General features: G+C 46.1%; 1 long non-coding RNA gene across 1 annotated transcript; it reads left to right on the top strand.

The window, feature by feature from the left end:
* Window positions 1-6785: 6785 nt before the first annotated feature.
* LOC114592688 (uncharacterized) lies at window positions 6786-10730 on the top strand. The gene is made up of 3 exons (XR_003705504.2): window positions 6786-7079; window positions 9206-9388; window positions 9964-10730. It is a non-coding gene; the product is annotated as an uncharacterized LOC114592688 (long non-coding RNA).
* The last annotated feature ends 10395 nt before the right edge of the window (window positions 10731-21125 follow it).

The following is a 21125-nucleotide window of genomic DNA, read 5'->3' as shown; positions in this document are numbered from 1 at the left end:
GTTCTAACTTAAGAAAACAAGAAGAGCCCTGCTGTGTCAGGCCAGGCATTGATCTCGTGCACCATCCTGCCCTCGCAGTGCTTGGAGGAAGCACACAAGCAGGACAGGAGTGCAACACCCGTCTCTCCAGTTGGGATTCCCAACAAATGTTAGTCAAATCAACTACAATTTAATCTAGGGTAGGGGTTAAATCACTCAACTTGTAATTGGTATTGTAGTGGAGTGTTTGGCTAGAACCGGAGAGGACTTGGGTTGAAATCCCTCCTCTGGCATGAAGCTTTTTCACCTGTTGTTCTCCAGCCAAGGATGATGTGGCATCCAGCCAGGTAAGGTGAGAAAAGGCCCACCCTTGGTCTGTATGGCAACAGGGAACCCTCTTTGGACATGTAAATGGAAGCTCTTAACTGGCCAGTATCTTACAAAGAGACTTGTCTGATCCATCCAGTGTAGATTCTAACCTCAAAGGCCTGGAAGGGATCCACAGATGTCATCCTGACTGACCCCGCAAACCAAAACAATTATATACATGCCTATTTTAAAATAAGTCCCATCAACTGCAGTGCTCCCAAGTGAGTGAGTATAGGATTGTAGCCTTGGGCTGGTCACTATCTGCCATTCCACATCCTTGGTGGAAAGCGGAGGGATATAAATATAATAAAATACATAAATGATAAAACAAACTCTCTTCTGAGCATTGGTAGAGCATGAAACTCTTCATCTCAGGGTTCTGGGTTCAATCCCCATGTTGGGCAAAGAGATTCCTGCGTTGCAACGCGGGGAGGGGGGCTAGACCAGATTACCCAAGGGGTCCCTTCCAAATCTACAATTCTGTGATGCTGCATAGGAGCAATGGCTTTAGCGTGCTTACTATGATAAATGCAGACCCCACCAGCACATAGGTTTGCAATATTCTTGTCTTAAAGTACAAGCAGAGAAAGAGTTTCAAGGCAAGGGAGCTCTCCTCTGAATGCACCTGGCCATTAGGAGCTGGGGAAATTTGTGTTCTGTGCGTGCTATTTTTAAAAAAGTTTTGGCCTCGTTGCCGCGTTTGAGGGAAACACCCACACAACTGACAAACTTTTCTAGTAATCCTATATTCTCTGAGTATCACACTTTTAGGTAGTGTGGAAGTGTGCCAACAATTCTGAGACATCCATATGTGACCAAGAGAGCCTGAAGGCTTGGGAAAGTGCCCTGTGTGGCTGCGCTGCATCTTTTAGGGCTTCATTGACTGGGCAGCCTGGGTTTTCTGAGCAATTCCACAAATAGCTCTGTCAAAATCCCTCTACTCCTGACACAAATGTTGCCTTTTTTATTATTATTGGCAGGACTTCTTCTGATTGCTTCTGCACTGGATACTTTCTGGGTAATAAGAGCACTCTGTTTACTCACTTTTTACAGAATGTCTTCACTACCCACTTGTATTGCCATCCCCGGGTTCAGCTTCCATTTTTGTTCAGTGAGTTTCAGTGGGCCTTACTCCCAGGTAAGGGTGTGGGGGGCTATAGTGTTTAATCTAGGCAGCCAGGGCTCCTCCGGATGACAAGATCTTTTTGCACCAGGTCAGTGCGGACCACTTGCTTTTAAAAATTCTCCCATACATACAGAACTCCCTGTGTGCCTTTTGGACTGTATCTGTAGATTTCCCCCTCTGTGTCAAATAACTGGGGTCAAATAAGTGCTGTTTACTTTTATACTACATGGAAGATGGATCTCCCTCAGGAGATTCTGGACTCTCCTTCTTTAGAGGTTTCTAAGCAGAGGTTGACTGGCCATCTGTCTCGGGTGCTTCAGCTGAGTTCCCTACATTGCAGGGGGGCTGCCCTAGGAAGATGAGCCTTGGGGTCCCTTCCAGCTCCTTGGTTCTATGTTTTTCTGCTTCAACAATATTTCATTATGGTCCTATCATTTTAAGTAATTGTATTTTGTATAAATTATTAAAATTATAAATAAAACATGTTCTATTTACAACCCCCCCCAAACATTTATATAGCTACCTTTCTACTGGTAGGATGGGGGGAGCATGAACGTAGCCAGGATTTTTGTTAGGGAGGGCAGAACCTCATATTTGTATTGATTTTTTATTGATTTGTACTTATGGGGGGGGAGCTACCCCCTTAGCTACACCCATGGGGGGGCACAGGAAGGAAACAAGGTCAGAAGAGGGCCAGGGTCAGAAAAAGGTTGGGAAACACTGGATTACCCTGTGGATCTTGTTCTGTCTATTCATGCCAGTAGCTCATTGGTGTGGGTGGCACCCGTACTGATTGGATCTTGCGCTCATGTGATTGGATGCATGTATGCTGTATGCTCCCAATAGGATTGTGACATACCAGACCAATATTCCTTGCATTGCATGATACTCTGGTCTCCTTTATAAAAACAACACCAAAACAAATGATTAAATTTTCTTTTGGCTCCACTTGCCACACCTGCTGTACTTGTTTGAGACCATTTCATGCATCTGATGATGTAGGGTTGTCATATTTCAAAAAGTGAAAATGTGAGCTAGTTTTAAGGAAATTCTCCAAAATGTAGACTCCTGACATCAGCTGCCATATGTCTGGATTTCCCCAGACATTTTTAGCTATTTCTGCCCAGACACGGCTTCTGACTGCAGTATTCCAGCTGTGTCTGGGAAATTCCGGGCGTATGGCAACCCCAGATAATGTGGTCTCTGGCTCACAGAAGCTTATGTGACACAATACATTTGCTGCATCATGCAACTTCTTGTTGATTCAGGGTGGGGGGAAGGTGGACGAGTCCAGCTCTACTGTTTGGCAGGGTGATGTGACTCTCTCTCTCTCTCTCTCTCTCTTTTGTCATGGCCCTTTATTGGTTTCATTAGATATTACATCTATTCCATTCATCATCAAAAAATATCATAGAGTACATCAAAGAAAAAATCATGAAAAAACACCCCTACTTATTAAAAATATTCAACACCATGTATCTCTGTAACTTTAAATCATAAATAAATAACCATCTACTTTTCTAATGTGACTTCCATCTACCTCACTGCAGGACCATTCTTTCTTTTTTAACTGCATCCTTTTTCACCTTATCAATCACCATCATCAAATAAAATACATTATCCATCTTTCATGCAATTTGCAAAAATTAAACGAAGCACACTAAAGATTTTATTTGGGAGCAATGTTTTTTTAAGTACCCTCTATAGCGCTCCCACTCATTTGTAAACTTTTCGTTTATTTGATTCCTGATTATTTCTGTCATCTTTGCAAGTTCCAAATACTCAAAGAGTTTTATCTGCCATTCTTCTCTCGTTGGAGTTTTCTCTCCCTTCCAATCTTTAGCAATCTACATTCTTGCTGCTGTTGTGTATAGGAATACCCTTCTCTTATTGCAAATGTTTGTCTGAAAAAAATTTAAAATTCCTCACCACATGTGTTACATTGTTCCCTCAGCCTGTTTGCACCTCCAGCATATGTTTAAATTTGTTTTGTACATTTTTGCCAATTTGCTGGGGGTCATGTGCCATCTATAAAACATTTTCATGAAGTTTACCTTTAGTGTGTAACAAACAGTAAACTTTAGAAATTTAGTCCATAATTTTTCCCAAGCATCCATCCGAATGGTATACCCAAAATCCTTTGACCATTTAATCATTGCTTCCTTGACTTCTTCCTCTTTTACTTCCCAATCTAGCAGGAGTCTATACATTTTAGATAGTTTCCTTTTATTTTCTATTAAGTCTTTTCCCAACCTTAAAACTTCTGTCGCAAATATTTTTCTTCTAATTTTAAAATGTCATTTATTTGATGGTACTGCAGCCAATCTGTGAAATGATGTCTGATTTCTTCAAACTTTCTCTATTTTAATTGGTTTTCTTCCTCCTCTAATATTTCTTTATAGGTTGCCCAGTCCCTCCCCCCATATTTTTCCTCTTTACTGAAACGGCCTCTAGGGGGATAACCACCAAGGTGTTTTTTGTTCTACTAGGTTTTTACACCTATCCCACACTGTATATAATGATTTCCTTATTATATGATTTAGAAAGCTCCTGTGTACTTTGACTTTTTCATAGCCTATGTAAGCATGCCATCCAAATCTATTGTCCCATCCCTCCAAATCCAATAAATCTGTATTCTGCAAGATTATCCACTCTTTTATCCAACATAGGCAGGATGCTTCATAGTAAAGTTTCATGTCTGGCAATACAAAGCCCCCCTCTATCCTTAATATCAGTTAATAATTTATGCTTTATCCTGGGTCCCCCCCCCCACCATATAAAATTTGATAAATCCCTCTGTCATCCCTTGTGACCCCCTCAATGCAGCTGATTTTGAGTATGCAGAAAGGGTAGCAAATAGATCGTTCTTTATTTAATTTTCTCCCTTTTACTCCTTTTACTGCCTGGGACAGTTGCCTGTGAGGTTTTCTGCCTCAGATGCCCCAGGCCTTGGGTACTGGGCAGCTTCAGCTGAACAGCCCTCTTGACTCTGGGAAGCTCTTTTGGTTGAACTCTCTGATTTAGAGGCCTGATCAGAGCAAATAACTGTGGTGTAGTTTGTGATGATAAAAGTGGCAGCTAATGTATGTGGGATTATAGGGGAACATATGAGCTGGCAAGGAGGATCACAATTTATTTGGCTGGCTCGTTTCGAGAGAATGCCGGAGCCTTAAGTGAATTTCCATTCCTGGGTTTGGGGATTTGGCACAAGGACACGGGAGGATTGCAGCAGCCCTTACTCAGGCTTTGCATAGTTGCTTTGTGGTATTATGATGATGATGATGATTATTCCGTTTGTGTGTATAAGTGAATCCAGAAAAGAAATGGGACTTAGCAAAGCCAGGGATTGTTGAGATCCTGGGCCACAAAGACAGGAATCTCAGATAAACCATTGACACACAGAGCATTTCCCTTTTCTGGATAGGACTTTGGCCAAACAAAACAAAAAACTATTTTCCCCCAGCAGGAAGTCTCGCTCAAAGGCTTTTGTTGTGACCAAGTGGCTGATCACAGACAAACTGGGGAGTCTGATTTGGAGAGAATTATCTCTACACAGAATCCTTTGCCCTGTTCAGCTGTTCATCTGTTCAGAGATGTTCTGTTTACCCCAACATTTGGGTCAGGGGCCATAGCTGAATTATTACGGAGCAGATGATACTTTCATGCAGAAGGTCCCAGACTCAGCCCCTGGCGTCTCTAGCAAGAAGAATCAGGTAGCAGGTGATGGGGGAAACCTCCCTGTCTGCACAATACCCTGGAGAGCAGCTGCCAGTCAGAGTAGGACAATACAGGGCTAGACAGACTGATGGCATAAAGCAGATTCTTAAATTTCCAACAGGGATGTAATCTGAGCTAGGGTTTCCCAGGGCTGGACTCTAGGTAGAGCCTGATCAGTTTTATCCTACCCTTCTTTCTTAAAACAATAAACATTTCAGTTGCCAAAGCTAAAGGTCACTCCACTGAAAGAGCCACTGTGAGCTCTCTCTATTTTTAATTTTTTTTGCAAAGTCTTCTTTGCCCATAGTTGTTCCGACTGAACAACTGAAAGGAAAGAAGGCAGTTTGAAAGAAGGCTGGCTTGTGCTCATCTGAGGCTCACCTCTGGCCCTACTGGCTGGGATGCGGGACTGCTGGCCCTCTAGATGTTTGTTGGACTAAAGCTCGCATATTCCTGACCATTGGCCAGGCTGGTTGGGGCTGATGGGAGCTGGAGCCCAAGAACGCCCTCAGGGTCACAGACTCTTTCTCCTGGGCTGCTCTAAAGCCTGTGGAACAAAATAAATGTGTGTACATGGTGAAAAGGAAAGCAAGGGCTTCCTCAAAGCACAGCAAGTCTTTTCCAAACTACATTCTAATTTCCGCTGAAGAAGGGATCTTTTTTATATATCATTAGTGCTGTTCTTATCCTTCTGCAAACAAAAGGGAAAAGACACATTCAGAACCTGGGAATTGGTGGGGGTGGAAATTGGGGGGCTTCTGCCTCTGCTCCCTTACTCCAAAGTGAGGCCAATTAAAAGACTTTGGGCAGCATCTGTGAAAGGGGTTTGCCAGTCTGATCTTTTTATTATTTCACTGATATCCCGTGTGAAGCTCCTCCCACACAACCACTGACCCAGTGAAATTCATGTGGGAGTGGGGAGGCTTGAACCCCAGTCTCCCAGGCCAAAGTCTAACCCCTCCCACACTGATCTGTCCTAGGATTATCAACCTTTGCCAGCCCAGCTACTTGTGATCCTCTGAAGATGAGGAGATCCAGATTCAAATCCTCACTCCATCATGAAGCTCATTGGGTGACCTTGGGCCTGCTGCACTCCCAGTCTCACCTGCCTCACAGGGCTGCTGTGATGATAAAATAGGGGAGGAGAGCCATGTATGCCAGGGTGAGGAAGCTTGATGCCCCCCAGATGTTGTTCCTTAGAGGAAAGGCAAGATGTAAGTACAATAAATAATAATAATAATAATAATAATAATAATAATAATAATAATAATAATTTATTATTTATATCCCGCCCATCTGGCTGAGTTTCCCCTGCCACTCTGGGCGGCTTCCAAGCAAGTGTTAAAAACAATACAGCATTAAATATTAAAAACTTCCCTAAACAGGGAAGTAAGTGGAAGTGCATTGTGTGTGTGGTCATATCACACGCTCAAGTTTGTGTGTTCACTGACCCAGTCCTCTTGAAATGCGTGTGTTTGTGTGTGCGCATATTTCTATCTTGGCTCATGCTGTCCTGCGTAGCTGCCTGGGTGTGTCGATGGCTTACAGCCGTCTGTGGTCTGCAGCTCACTTTGCAAGGCCGGGATGATACCCAATTGCCCACAAGGCCCGGAGGATCTGGTTTCTAGTCATGCTCTGAGCTGGATTAGTTAATCACAAACATTGCAAATCCCCGTGCACTTTCCCACGGCCTGATCTTGGGGCTCATCCCAGCTCTGCTTCATAATCTGCAGCACCACTCCCTCTTTCCAGAAGCACCATAAGCCAGCCTGAGCTGCAGATGAAGCCTGACAGGAAGCAGAGGTTCCCTGGGCAAGGGCAGGAGCCCGGCAGCAGAGCAGCAGCTTTGCATGCTGAAGGTCCCAGGCTCAATCTCCGGCATCTCCAGGTAGGGCTGTGAGAGTCTTCCTGCCTGAAACTATGGAGAACAGCTGCCAGTCAGTGTAGACAATACTGAGCTAGGGGAACCAACTGTCTGATTTGGAATAAGCCAGTTTCCTATGTCCCCATGTTCAATCCAGAGTGGGGTATGTACAGTGATTTTAGACTCTGGACTTCCTGGCCTTATGAAGGGGGCATGTTAAATGGTGTTTTCCAGGGCCCTCTTACTCATTCTACTCAGGGGTCCCCAGATCTCTTCTCCAAAGTCCTGCTCTGATACGGCCACTGGGAACCTCAGGGTGAAACAGTGGGACATCCCAATGCACACATCTGAGAAAGTCGTCTATTTGAATCCATGAGGATTGGGCCATTACGTCACCTAGAAATGCTCAGCTCGGCTCTGACCAGGGAACACACATACTCCACCAGTAAGCTGCAGCTCCTCCCTGGCCTCTCTTGTTATAAACCAGATCATCAGTAAGAACCATTTTTGCATGTAACCAAGCCCAGAGGGAGGGCTGGCTCCCTCAGGCATACTGCAGTCTCCCTCTGGTCCTAACCCCCACCACTGTGCAGTTTTAGAGTAGCACGACCACTGTGGCTGCCCCGGCTGCAATGCTGCAGTGCTGTAGAATGGAGTGTGAGTGGAGGAGGGCTCCGAATTTTAGCATCGCACAAGGTGCCACTGAAATCTGAGAGCCCAAAGTCTGCCACCAGCCGCCCCTAGGGAAAAGGCAGATGAGCAAGTTTGCCGGAGCAGCTGCTGATCCTTCTGCTCATGCCCACGGCTTTCTGGCGCTCGGAGTGAGTGAGCAAGTGGCAGGAGGAGCAGGGACAGGAGTTACAGGATCCAAGCGGTCAGCAGCAGGGGCCCCTTCCAAAGCGATGGGCTGTGGCAGCTGCCTGGTGAGACTGACTCTGCAAGCTCCATTTGGCCCTCTTGTCCATTACGAAGAAAACTTACTCCCGCCTTCCAGGACTCCAGAGTTCTGGCTACTGAGTGCAAAGGCCCTGGGATGAGTGACAGTCATGTAGCACTTGAGAGCTAAACTGTAATAGTTGTGGAAGTCTTTATGCCAGGAGGGGAGGACCCGTGGCCCTCCAGATGTTGCTGGTCTCCAAGTTCGGAAACAATTACCAGCTGCAATTAGATAGGCGCCTTGCTTCAGAATGTTTAGGCATTTACTTGAAGACTTTTTAAAGAAAGCTTTTCATGACATGTGATTTTACATATTGATTTTACACCTATAGAAATAGTTTCCTTGTTTTTAGACTTCATACAGATGGCTTTATTGTGTTTAGAGTTTGTTGGGGGGGGGGGTTCTGACTTGGTTGTCAAACTTAATCTGTTCTGGGAGTCCGTTCGACTCCCAGAATGGTTCGAAAACCAAGGTGCGTCTTCCGATTGGCTGCAGGATCGTCCTGCACTCAATCAGAAGCTGTGGAAGCCACATCGGACATTCAGCTTCCAAAAAAGTTCACAAACCAGAACACTCACTTCTGGGTTTGCAGCATTTGGGAGCCAAAATGTCTGAGTACCAAGGCATTTGACAACCAAGGTACGACTGTATTTCATTTTTATCTTGTTGGCCCCTGCTTTAATGGCTTCAGGCTGTGAAGCACTTCATAAATTTGAAATATAATGATGGCAGCCTCAGCTCCCATCAGTCCCTGACCAGCAGGGAGTCGTAGTTGAGCAGCATCTAGCAGGGTGCAGATACCTCTTCTCTGTTTTATGCCCAGTGAACAACATGTTATGGAAAGTGACATACAACGTCAGGCAGACAGGTCTAAGAGACACATGACCTATCAGATCTGCTGCCATTGCTGTGGAACTTCCTTCCCAGTGTGCCAGGATCTTACTCCTACTCTTTCAAATCAGCAAGTCAACTGATTGATTGATTGATTGATTGATGGATCAATCAAAGGCTTTTTAATTGACAAAAATATCCTAGCTGTTGAGGGATGAAAGCAGGCAACGTGCAAACTCACCCTCTGATGGGAACACTTCATCCATCCTTGCTGATCCATCATATCTAAAAAGGCAAGGGAGGGATTTATTTCTGCCAAGCCATATTCTCTGCCTGCTTGCCTCACCCCACCCACCAACACTCCACCTTCTTTTTATCACAGCGGTTGGAAGACAGTTGAATGTCTCCTTAATCACAGAGGGTGAGGAAAGCTTTGCTTCTGCAGATAAGGAACCAGGACCCTTTGGGATCTCTTCAAAATCTGCCTGTGGACGTGCAAGATGGGGAGGCTGTGCGCCTGACAGACGCCGGACACAAGCAGATATCCAGGAGCTGTGTTTTTGAGGTCAATTAACCGAGTCTCTCTGCCGTTATCTTTGTTTCTGTATTTGTTCCATTTTTTTTAGTGGGGGGGGGGGTAGTCTTATCAGCTGATTCCTTCTCATGTTTACCTTACGAGCTTGGCGGAGAAGAGCTCTTTGTGGTTAAAGTAGAGCTGCACCACAGGCAAGCCTTGGCTGAAGAAGCAACATCTCAAGATGGCTACCTGGGAATGTGTGCTAAGCCCCCACAGAAACCTCTGTACTGCAGCTAGTGCGTGTAAGGAAGGGTCAAAAGTCAATTCCCTAAGGTTTTGGAAGGCTCAATACCACAGCATTTGAGAAGCTGTGACCTGAAGCAAGGATCGGGGGGGGGGGGGGGCAGGGACAGACCTGTGGGTCTCCCAGATGTTGTACTCCAACTCCCATCAGCCCCAGCCAGCATGGCCCAATGGTTAGGGGTGCTGGGAGTTTTAGTTTAGCCACACCTGCTGTACTGGAGTAAAATATGTTCCAGAGTCCTCTGGCACAGGGCCCTAACAATTCATACTTTATCAGGCTATGTGTCCATTCAACCCATCTTGCCTATTCTGTCTTGCAGAGGCTCTCCACGAAGATCTTAAGCAGAGGTTGTTCACATCACCATCTACCTGAGACCCTTTTGAAAACACACACCTGAGAATAGCAGGGACTGAACCCGGGCTCTTTGGCGAGGACTGGAAAGCTTATGATCACTCATAGTGCTAAGATCCCTTTCCCAAGCAGACTACAGTGGTACCTCGGGTTACATACGCTTCAGGTTACAGTCTCCGCTAACCCAGAAATAGTACCTCAAGTTAAGAACTTTGCTTCAGGATGAGAACAGAAATCATGCTCCGGCGGCACAGCAGCAGCGGGAGGCCCCATTAGCTAAAGTGGCGCTTCAGGACCAGGGAGAAGAGTCGGTGGAAGAAGACTGGAAAAAGTTTAAAGACTATTTACAGAAATACTGTAAAATTAATGAATGTTAGAAAAATGTTGGAATGAAGTTATATGGCTTTAGTAGAAATGTTACAAGGAATTAAGTTTAATTCTGACCTTATTAGAGCATTAAAGGGAAAAGTTAGGTTAGAATGTGTTAAGACAATTATAGGATAGAAAATAGAGGAAGATGGAAAGGAATTGCTGAAACAATCAATAGAAGTGGAATACAAAAAGGGAGGTGCGAGGAAGTCGTGGAAATTAGTGAAAGGAGGATAAAATATTGAAATTGGACTGTGTTTTAAATGGTTTTTGTTTTGTTATGTTAGTTGTAGGTTAGTGTTTTGTAGTCTTTTTCTTTCTTTGTTATTATTATTATTGTATGGTTTTTGTTTTTTGTTTTTTGTAGTGTTGTGTTTAATTTGTTGGAAAATTAATAAATATTATTATAAAAAATAATAATAATAAAGTGGTGCTTCAGGTTAAGAACAGTTTCAGGTTAAGAACGGACCTCCGGAACGAATTAAGTACTTAACCCAAGGTACCACTGTATACTGTAACTCATCAACATCAGTGCCCTGGGAAGATGGAGGAGGTTAATCTGTCTCCAGCCAGAAGCGGGACTAAGGGATCATCCAGACTTCCTTTTGTGCCACATTTCTAGGTGCAGGTCTAGCCTTTAAAGCGCCATGTCCTGTCAGTCTCTCTCCATCTCTCTCTCTCTCTCTCTCTCTCTCTCTCTCTCTCTCTGTGTGTGTGTGTGTGTTCTAGCACTTTCCCCAGGAAAACCCACATTTTACTGCTGAATCTGGTTTTTCGCATATTACCGTTTGCTCTGATTCAGTAGTATATTTCGCTAGGACAAAAAATAAAACTGCTTGGACACAGAGCCTAAAAAGCATGGCAGCAAAGGAAGCCTGGATGAACCCTCAGATGAGGTGTGCTCTGTTCAGCTTGGGGGATGCGGCTGCTGCTGCGTCCTGAGAACCTGCTTCAGAAGTGGTGAAGGGCAGAAGCTCCATGCCGCTTCTGAGCTGGGCCCTGTGCTTTCTTTGCACTGGAAAAGCAGCAGTGTGGATGAGCCCTCCAAGAAGCAGCTGGGACAGGAGGTGGAAAGAGAGGGAGAGAGGAAAGAAGGGGCTTCTTTCAGCCTAAGGAGATAAGAGGGGCATGGAAGGGAGAGAGTCCTTGCATCTTCCTGTCCTCTCCTCTAGTGTGCAAACCCATCTTCAGGTTGACCACTTCCAATGAGTCTTCACAGTGGCATAGCTCAATAATTTTAGACTGGGCAGAATGGTCTTACCCTGGCGGGTGGGTGCTCTTTAGCCGGTAATGTGTATTACTTCACTTCCTCCAATATGTGGTAAGTCAGTTCTGCTGCATTTGGGGCCCCTCCTGCTTGTTCTGGGACCCCAGACCTCTGTTGCTGGTGCTGATTGAACCATTTTGTTGAAGAGACTGAGATTCAGGCTCCAGACCTTTGCATCCTTTCCTGTCCCCTCAAACATGGTGGGGCTTGGCAGTGGCGGAGCTTCATGCTCTGGTACCGGGGATGGGGGCAGAGAACAGGATAAGGCGGGGCTGGTGCACATCCTGGGGGTGGGGTGCCCAGAGCGGGGGGGGGGAGCAGCCACGATGGCACCCTGCCAGGACCACGCTGTTGGGGGCGGTGCACTCCCTCCGCACTCCTCTTCCTCCGCCAGTGGGGCTTGTCTCTAACTAGCAGGGGCAGAGTAGAGGAGATGCTCTCCTGAACAGGCCTGGGGCAGAACATTGGCAAGCCAAGGCAGTGGCCAAGGCAGTGGCCAAGGCATGTCCCTAACCCCAACCCTTCCTAGTTCCATCATGGAGGATAAGGAAGGAAAAGTCAGCTGGATCTTGATGGCTCTGCTGTGTGCTTCTGAATGCCAGTTGCTGGAAACTGCAGGAGGGGAGAGTGACTGTTGCTCTCAGGTCCTGCTTTGTGGCTTCCTGTAGGGATCTGGCTGGCCACTGTCAGAAACATATGCTGGACTAGATGGACCTTTGGCCTAATCCAGCAGGGCTCTTCTTGTCTTCTTATGCACCACTGGCTCCATGAGGCTGCCTCTGCTCCACCATGTGCTCCACTCCCACCAGTAACAGTGAACTTGCAGGCAATGCACAGAAAGTTCTTTGACAGCCTCTCTCCTCTGACCTGGTCAGCTTCAATGCCCTCAGCTCCTTTCCCAGCTCTCTGTCTCCCCAACTGCCTCTCTGTTCATGGGAGCTATCTTCTCCCACATCAGACCATTGGTCCATCTAGCTCAATAGTGGCTGTGGAAGAAGATGACAGCAGGACAATCACATTGAAAAGTGAGGGAAGGAACTCCCCTTGCACTTCCTCTATAGCATGTCATCCATGGACACCCATCGTTTCTGGGGCACTCCTTTTTTCTGATCAGCAAATAGGATTCAAAAGGCTTCCGAGATTCTGCCAGGTACTGTCCCTGTGCTCTCAAGCATATCAGTGAAATCATAGGGACTAGAAACTTTCCCCATTTTTAAAAAATCCACCCACACCTGTGCATGAAAGCTGATGTGCCAGGAGGCTGGATTCTGTTGCTGCACCTTTTCTCCACTTGCACAGAATTGTGACACAAACTCAGCCCTGTGGTTTTAATTGTTTGACTTAGTCAACCGTCAAATCTTAAGGAGGGGCAGAGTGGGCTGGCAAGTTTAGAAAGCTGCTGTTTTTACCAAGATATGAGAGTTGTTTTGGCAAAAATAGAGGGAGTTGAGAGGTGCGGGATTCCGTTAATAATCCCCCCCCCCAATAATCTAAGCACTGCGCATATTCTTAAACCAGGAATAAATCTGACCTGGAGTGGAAGGATTTTTCAGGTTTGTTGTTCAGAGGTTACACAGGAAGCACTGAGTCAGACACTTTGCAGACCATCTACATTAAATCTTCAGTCTATTCCTTTCCTCTGTCTTGGCTGTGAATTGTTCCACCAGCAGTAACATTGCCCCCATAAGAAATAAGGGAGGGGAAAAGAGATCTGTACTGAAGCCCAAATAAAATAATAATGGTAAAGTAAAACAAAACTGCCATGAGACTCCAGACGGAAACGAACCCTGAGAAGGCCTCTCCCCCTTCCACTGCAACTGCTTGGGAAAGAGGCAGCGCCACACAGAGCTGTTGTTAGGAGATCAGTGGCTTCCACTTCCCATTTTCTAATTAAAGACTCTTCAGAGAACCAGGGGCGTTGCTAGGTGCAAAAAAAGGACCCAGGGGTGCAGGCCTGTGGCACAAATTTGCATCCATTTTGCATATGCTAATTTAAGGATGTCTCTGGGCAAAAGGAGAGGGCAGGTGGCTGAGGACTCCCAGCACTGCCTGCTTGCTACTTTGCACCATGGTCTGTGAGGGATAGCAAGAGGCAACAGAGATGTGCCCAGTGCCCAGCTGTCCTGTAAGCAAATTTAAAGAGAGAGAGAAATTAAAATGGGAGAGAAAGGGGCAGGAGATCTCGAGCCAAGGATCCCGCGGGGTGGGATGTTGGGAGGAGAGAGATTTGAGTCAGTTCACATTTAAAGCTCTATCAAACACACAGCCCTTTCAAATCCACATGTTCCAAAATAACACAAGAACCAAAGACACCCTTGGAAATCCAAGTGGAGTAAGCCCACTTGAACGCAGTGGGGCTTACTTCTGAGTAGACCAAGGGCTTTTCTGTTGCGATGACAGGGTGACAGGCCCGCTAGCTCTAGCAATTCCTAGGACATGATCTATGTTCCACTTCACTTGTGTTTTATTCATAGATCCTCTACAATTCTATATGCTTGTAGAACTTTATAATGGGCACAGCATACAACATCCTAAATAACTAAGGCATAAGGTAAATGTAAAGGTAAAGGTACCCCTGCCCGTATGGGCCAGTCTTGACAGACTCTAGGGTTGTGCGCCCATCTCACTCAAGAGGCCGGGGGCCAGCGCTGTCCGGAGACACTTCCGGGTCACGTGGCCAGCGTGACAAAGCTGCATCTGGCGAGCCAGCGCAGCACACGGAAACGCCGTTTACCTTCCCGCTTGTAAGCGTTCCCTATTTATCTACTTGCACCCGGGGGTGCTTTCGAACTGCTAGGTTGGCAGGCACTGGGACCGAGCAACGGGAGCGCACCCCGCCGCGGGGATTCGAACCGCCGACCTTTCGATCGGCAAGCCCTAGGCGCTGAGGCTTTTACCCACAGCGCCACCCGTGTCCCATACCTTCCAACATTTCCCTGGTGAAAATAGGGACATCCTCTTCTGCATCAGGAAGCTTCTCCCGCGCTTGATCTCGCCCCACACATAGACGTTATGCGCCCATGAACACATAGAACACATAGACATCAATCACATAGAACACATAGACATCAATCACCTTGAGTCAATGACAGGTTGTCCTTGCAGGATTGTTGTAAAGAAAAAATGTCTGAGGGAACGAACTGTGTATAACACCTTCCACAGATAAATAGAATAAAATAAAAATTTAGCCTTAAGCTGCCTTGAGTCCCTGTGAGGGGAAAAGGCGAGATATAGTAGCAGTAATGGAAACTGTGAGAAAGCTCAGGAACACACGATAGAAGAAATCCTATTGAACTCAGTGGGATTAAGTTCTGAGTAAAAATGCTTAGAATTGCAGTGTAAGGCTGCCTAGTCTTTACCCAGTTACCTGGGAGGAAGCTCCATTGAATACTGTGGGACTTACTTCTGAATAGACAGTGTAAGGCTTCTTTTTTAATAAAGGAATAAATACTCATTAAAAATGGCTTGCTGCTGAAGCATTGTAGTTCATGGATTTAAAGTGTACTGGTGACCTTTTCCTTCAAAATTACAAGAAGGGCTTCGTATGCCAGATTTACCATTTCCTTCATTGGGTGCAGGGATTTTATTTTCAGGATAAACAGGACCCCCACCCACCCCCACCACTTTTAATTGTTCTCTGAGATGGGGAGGGGAGGAAAAAGGAAAACCGGGACATTCTGGGATCAAATGAGAAACCAGGACATCTTCTGTAATTTCAGGACTGTCCCTGGAAAATCAGGACACTCGGAGGGTATGCTAAGGTTGTGTTGTTGTTTGTAAAAAAGCAAGTTTCTAGACCTCATGGTGGCTGCAAGTATGGATTTCATAGGGAGAAGAGAAGTAGGAAGGTTTAAGTGCTCTGTATAGCAGTTGTCTTCTGGAACAAAAACAGAACAAATGGTGCAAATTTGCATGACTTATGCAGGTCGCATCCTTCTGGGCATGTCATTTGAGTCACGTGTTTTAAATGCATGCACAGCTCTGCCTGTGCCCACCCAGATGATGATGTCAATGCTGGTACCTTGGGGAGGATTAGCTTGAGCAGCATCTCTTGAAACATGATGGGCCATTGGAGTTGGTTGAGCCTTTTGCCTTGGAGGACAAGAAGATTCACTCCTCAATTAGAGTTTTGATGGTCTCGGAAGTGGCACACTGCCCTCCAGTGGCCAGACAGCTGAACTGAACAAAACAACAACAACAACAACATGTAGCGCTCTCTCTCAGCTGGGCCAGACGTTTTGCTTCCTGGGAGGCAAAGGACAAGATGGTGCCCCCTCCCATTCCACATACAGAGCCGAACAGACTGGCACCTGAATGTTAGTTCCACACTGGTGACAGTTTGGGAGAGTGTCCTCTGCAACCAGGGTCGCTTAGTCCTCCCAGGAGGAAAGGGCCAGGGAGGCCTTAGGAGAAAGAGTCCAGGGGATCCTGACCCTGCCCACCAGACCTGCTGCCTCACCAGGCCTAATGGCAGAGTGTCTCAAGAGACCTCCCATCTCAACCCCAATTGTACAACATTACAGCAGGATCGTGAGCCCTCTCCCTACAGTGTTGTGCAATGTCTTTCGACTTAACCTGAAACAAATACATATTAAAATGAATGTGTAGAATCAAACAACAAACTACCAGTGTTCTAAATTTCAAACATTTAGTTTTCCTGAAGTCCACCAGTGGACAATGCAAGGTACCTGACCTCCCTCTAGCCAACATGTTCCTGCATCCTGGGATGGAGAGGGGAAGGGACAATGTGGCAGCAAGGTTGTCGCAGTGGAAATGCTCCAGCAGGAGCTGCATTGGATTGGCTCTGCTGATGTGTTGACCCCATGACAATCTCAGAGTTCGCTGGGAAGAAGGGTTGACTGTTAAACCACTCTGGGAATCAGTGAGGGGAACAAGGGTTTCTAATAACTCTGAGCACCCTTAACAAACTACAGTTCCCAGGATTCTTTAAGGGAAGCCATGACTGTTTAAAGTGGTGCAGTACTGCTTTAAATGCATAGTGCAGATGGGGCCCCTGTGTGGGCAATGTCTACTCTAGTCTTAAAAGTCACAATGATTGCTAAGTTTTCCAGTTGCTATTATGGGGCTGGCCTCAGCACCAAGTTTAGTTCACTGCACATTGCTTATGTCTAAACAGAAACCAGAAGAAGCTGCAAGAAACAGTGAAACAGAACGAGGACTAAATGAACTGTATATAAAATGATAATAATAAAATATGCATATCTGCTTAATTTGAATGACTTTATCCATGGCATAGGAATCCAACTGTCATTGGCTGCCAGAGTCTAGATTAGTGCAGCAGAAATATTTTGTTGGGGAAAATGATTGATGTATCTGTTTTGTGTTTTGTCCTTAGAGCATCAGCCTTCTGACTCATCTGAATTTTGTACACCTCCTCAAATGTGGGAATTGCTAGCACTTTTTGTGAATCGTTAGAGTAGATCTGCTCCAACGTGCTCTGCCTGCCTTCTCTGAGTTCCCCTGGAAAGAATGGTGAAAGCACCCAGAGCGGTGGAAGTGCTGAACACTCACAGCCACTGCTGACAGATTTAATTTGGTTATTAGCAGCAATGTTGCTGTTGATGCTGCCAGTGCTGCTGCTGATTCTGCTGGTGATGCTGATGCCACTGCTGCCTGCCAAATATAGCAAGGAGTTGGCAGGTTAGCAAAAAAAAAGTATTGGAGGGGGGAGTTTGGGCCTGCAGGTTGTCAGTTCACCACCTCTGCTCTAATGCACAAACTCTTAGGCAACTGAAAGAGGGAGCTGTCCTTAAAATATAAAAAAGATGAAAATCACAACTCTGCAGCTTCAGGATTATGGAAGGAAAACAGAAAGCCAATGTGTGTGTATGGCTTTTGCTACTCATATGGAAACAAGCAGGTTGCAGGGAGCAGACCAGAGATAGCCAATAGTCCTTCAGATGTTTAACCACAACTCCCACAGCTTGCATGGCCAATAACAGAGGTGTAGCATGGGGGGGGGGGGCAAGGAAGCCATGGCCCCAGGTGCACATTTTTGAGGGGGCATAATCAGGCACCTCCATGACAGCCATGGACCCCTAGCAGCTGAGGTGTGGCAGCAGGCAGGTTGGTCTAGTGCTCAGGTGAGTGGAGGCAGCAGTAGAGGAGCCTGTTGGGAGGTGGACTCCATTCACTCTCTCCAGGCACTTCCTCCTGGCACATGCACCCACCACAGCTGCCCAGTCCAACAGGGGGTGCAACACATCCCCCGCCCTGGGCTCTGGCAACACACACTATGCCACTGGCCAATGGTCAAACATGATGGGAGTTGTAATCCAGAAATCTCTGGAGAACCAAAGCTTATCCATTCTAGAACTAACTGATGTCTCCTTCTCCTCCTCCTTCTCCTCCAAATTTGTAAAACTTTCTTCATCCCAAAACCACATGCCAATTCACAGCATAAAATCATAATTGTTGTAAGGATAAAAAAGAGAGAGGCTCCCACAAGCCAGTCAAGCTACTGGCTACAATCCTGAAATTCTCAAGACACAGTGAACCATCACTGAGATTTGAAATATTTGTGTTCTCACAGTTCCCACCCCTTCCAAAATTCTGCTTAATTGGTTGAGCAGCACAACTAATTTAACATAGCTCACATCCTGCCAGATGTTGTGCCTGCTAGGTGCTTTCCCCATCAGCCAAAACAAAGACCAAGAAGCTGATCCAGTCCCAGAGAAACCATTCATGACTAGTGGGCTGCATTTGCCTTGAATAGTCACTGGCTGCCTGCACCTGCTGGAATGATGGGTTTCTACAAAAGTAGGTTGAAGGTAGGTCCAGTCCACATCACTGTTACTATACAATCTGTTTTATATTGTGAATATTAAACTAAGAAAAGGGCACATGGTTCTCTCCCTCTCCCTCTTACCTTCACAATAACCTTTTGAGGTAGGTTAGGCTGAGAGACAGTGTTTGGTCCAAAGCCTTCATGGTTGCAAGAAGATTTGAACCCCAATCTATGTGGTCCTACTCCAATGCACTTAGCACTAAAGATAAGGTAAAGGTAAAGGTAAAGGACACCTGGACGGTTAAGTCCAGTCAAAGGCTACTATGGGGTTGCGGTGCTCATCTCGCTTTCAAGCCGAGGGAGCCGGCATTTGTCCACAGACAGTTTACTGGGTCATGTGGCCAGCAGGACTAAACTGCTACTGGTGCACGGAGGACTGTGACAAGAGCCAGAGTGCATGAAAACACCATTTACCTTCCCGCTGGAGCAGTACCTATTTATCTAATTGCACTGGCATGCTTTTGAACTGCTAGGTTGGCAGGAACTGGGACAGAGCAACGGGAGCTCACCCCATCGTGGGGATTCGAATCGCCAACCTTCTGATCAGCAAGCCCAAGAGGCTCAGTGGTTTAGACCACAGCGCCACCCGCACCACACTGACTCTCCATAATAATGAAATTTTCTGTGTGGCTTGGTCAATGCCTTTGCCTAAATTCTGATGTGCTGGATAAAGTCACTCCATTGTATGATGTTTTACACAATACTCAAATGAACCCTCATAGTTTTCTTAGCCTGCCTAAGATTGCTAACTGTTTTTCCCTTCTGAGAGAGCTCCTGTATTTTAAACTGGTATGTGACAAATAGTGATTCAGAGTATAGGAATCAACTTCTAGGGGCCAATGGGTCTTGGCCCCCCAATAAAATATTTCAGGGGGCCAGGGCCCCCCAAAGTTGATGGGCATCATCCAAATGGTGTGTGTGCACCTTGTCATGTGATTGATTACGTGGGGTGTGGCTTACCTGCCTCTCCATATTTTATTTAAGTCGGCACACCGATTCAGAGTCAATGTTATTCCTCATGGTTGCTTCTGTCAGCTACAAACAGACTCATTTGCTATGTGGATAGTGTCATTATATGGTTTAATCACTAGGTGGCACTGGACTTTCTTGTAGTGCAGCAGAGGCAGGTGCTTCCTGTGTCTGTTCTGTTCTTCTTAGAGAGGGACAACAAAGTACTTGGCTAGCTTCCTGACTCACATCTTTTAAGCTCTTCCATGACAGTTGCCAAATTTCAGCTTGCTGTATCTCTTTTAAAGGAACCCTGAAAGAATAACTGCATTTTAAGAGTTGCTGCCAGGTTTAAATGGCGCTTTACACTGGTCTAGTTGCCCTTCCTTGTGCTGTCCTGGCTGCCCTTCTCTCTTCCGAATAAGCTTTTCATGTGGCAGTGGCCAGAACAGGTTCCTTTTTGATTAAAGAACTTTTGGGGTGACTGGGGGGGAAGTCCTGCATCGGCAGATGGGACCTCAGAGGCTCTCTGAGAAACCTGCTATCTGAGCAGCACCCCAACTTGCTGTTTGCTGTGGGGAGCCCAGACTTCAAACTTGAAGTCCATATCTAATGGTACCTTGGCTGATTGTTTAATTTCGATACTGCTTAATATATTAAAAATACAGAAAACTGAAGCAACAACAGACAACTTAAGCAAAATATTATTAAAAATACAGTTACACATAAAAAGATTATGTTAATACTAAGTTACTAACATATATAAAGCAATGTCAGTTCATTTCCCTTCCAGCACACCCTCTCTCTCATCCTCCGGATTCTCACTCAGGGTCCAACAGACTCTCAGCCCACCTACCAAAGTTCTCCTTCACTAGGTCCATTATGTGGACAAGTTCTCTGGTGTTTTGCTTTGTTTTAGAAAAATATGGCAATAGAAAACTAGCGCAGAGAACAAAGTACTGGGCTAAAGCCAGAGATGCAAGTATTCTGTTTGCGGGGTAGATGGGAGCAGTAGTTCTTTTATACAGCATTTAAAAAATGCTGGGAGCATTTTTAACAAATCACTTCCAACAACCGTCAGGATGCTGCAGCCCCAGGTTGTTTTGCAGCACTTTCCCCACTCTGGAAAGCTCAACCAGAGCAAACGACAATCCACTGAAAGCCTGATGTTTGCTCCAATTATGCACTAAATAACAAGTTTTCATGGGGAAAGCACCACAGCGCTTTTAGGCATGGACCAGTACCTGAAAGGAGTGAAGCAAAAGGATAGCCCCAATGTCTCCTCTTATTTTCACAGAGGGTTTGATGTGTGCAATGTAGGCAGTTGCACAAAGTTAAGAGTCACATTCATTGCCCTGCCTTTTTGCCACCTACATTTTGCCTCTGACTAATGAGGCACCACATAGTTAAGAGTTGTATCCATTATAGTTGTGGTGGCAGCAGTGGCGTAGCGTGGGGGGTGCAGGGGGGGCCGGCCGCACCGGGCGCAACATCTGGGGTTAGGGCAAATCCACGGGTTAGGGGGCGCAAATCCACGGGTTAGGGGGCGCAAATCCACAGGTTAGGGGGCACAAATTACTTGCCTTGCCCCGGGTGCTGACAACCCACGCTACGCCACTGGGTGGCAGCTAAAGATGTGGCTTCAAAGGGCTCACCCAGGGACTCCTTCAGAAACAGCACTCACCTGGATTGCCTTTTAAATTTGGTGTCAAATGCAAGCCCTGTTGGGATTGGTTCC

Source organism: Podarcis muralis, chromosome 2 (assembly GCF_964188315.1).
Source record: "Podarcis muralis chromosome 2, rPodMur119.hap1.1, whole genome shotgun sequence".
Taxonomy (NCBI): Eukaryota; Metazoa; Chordata; class Lepidosauria; order Squamata; family Lacertidae; genus Podarcis; species Podarcis muralis.
Note: the sequence above shows the minus strand (reverse complement) of the source record. Positions and strands in the feature narration are given on the sequence as shown.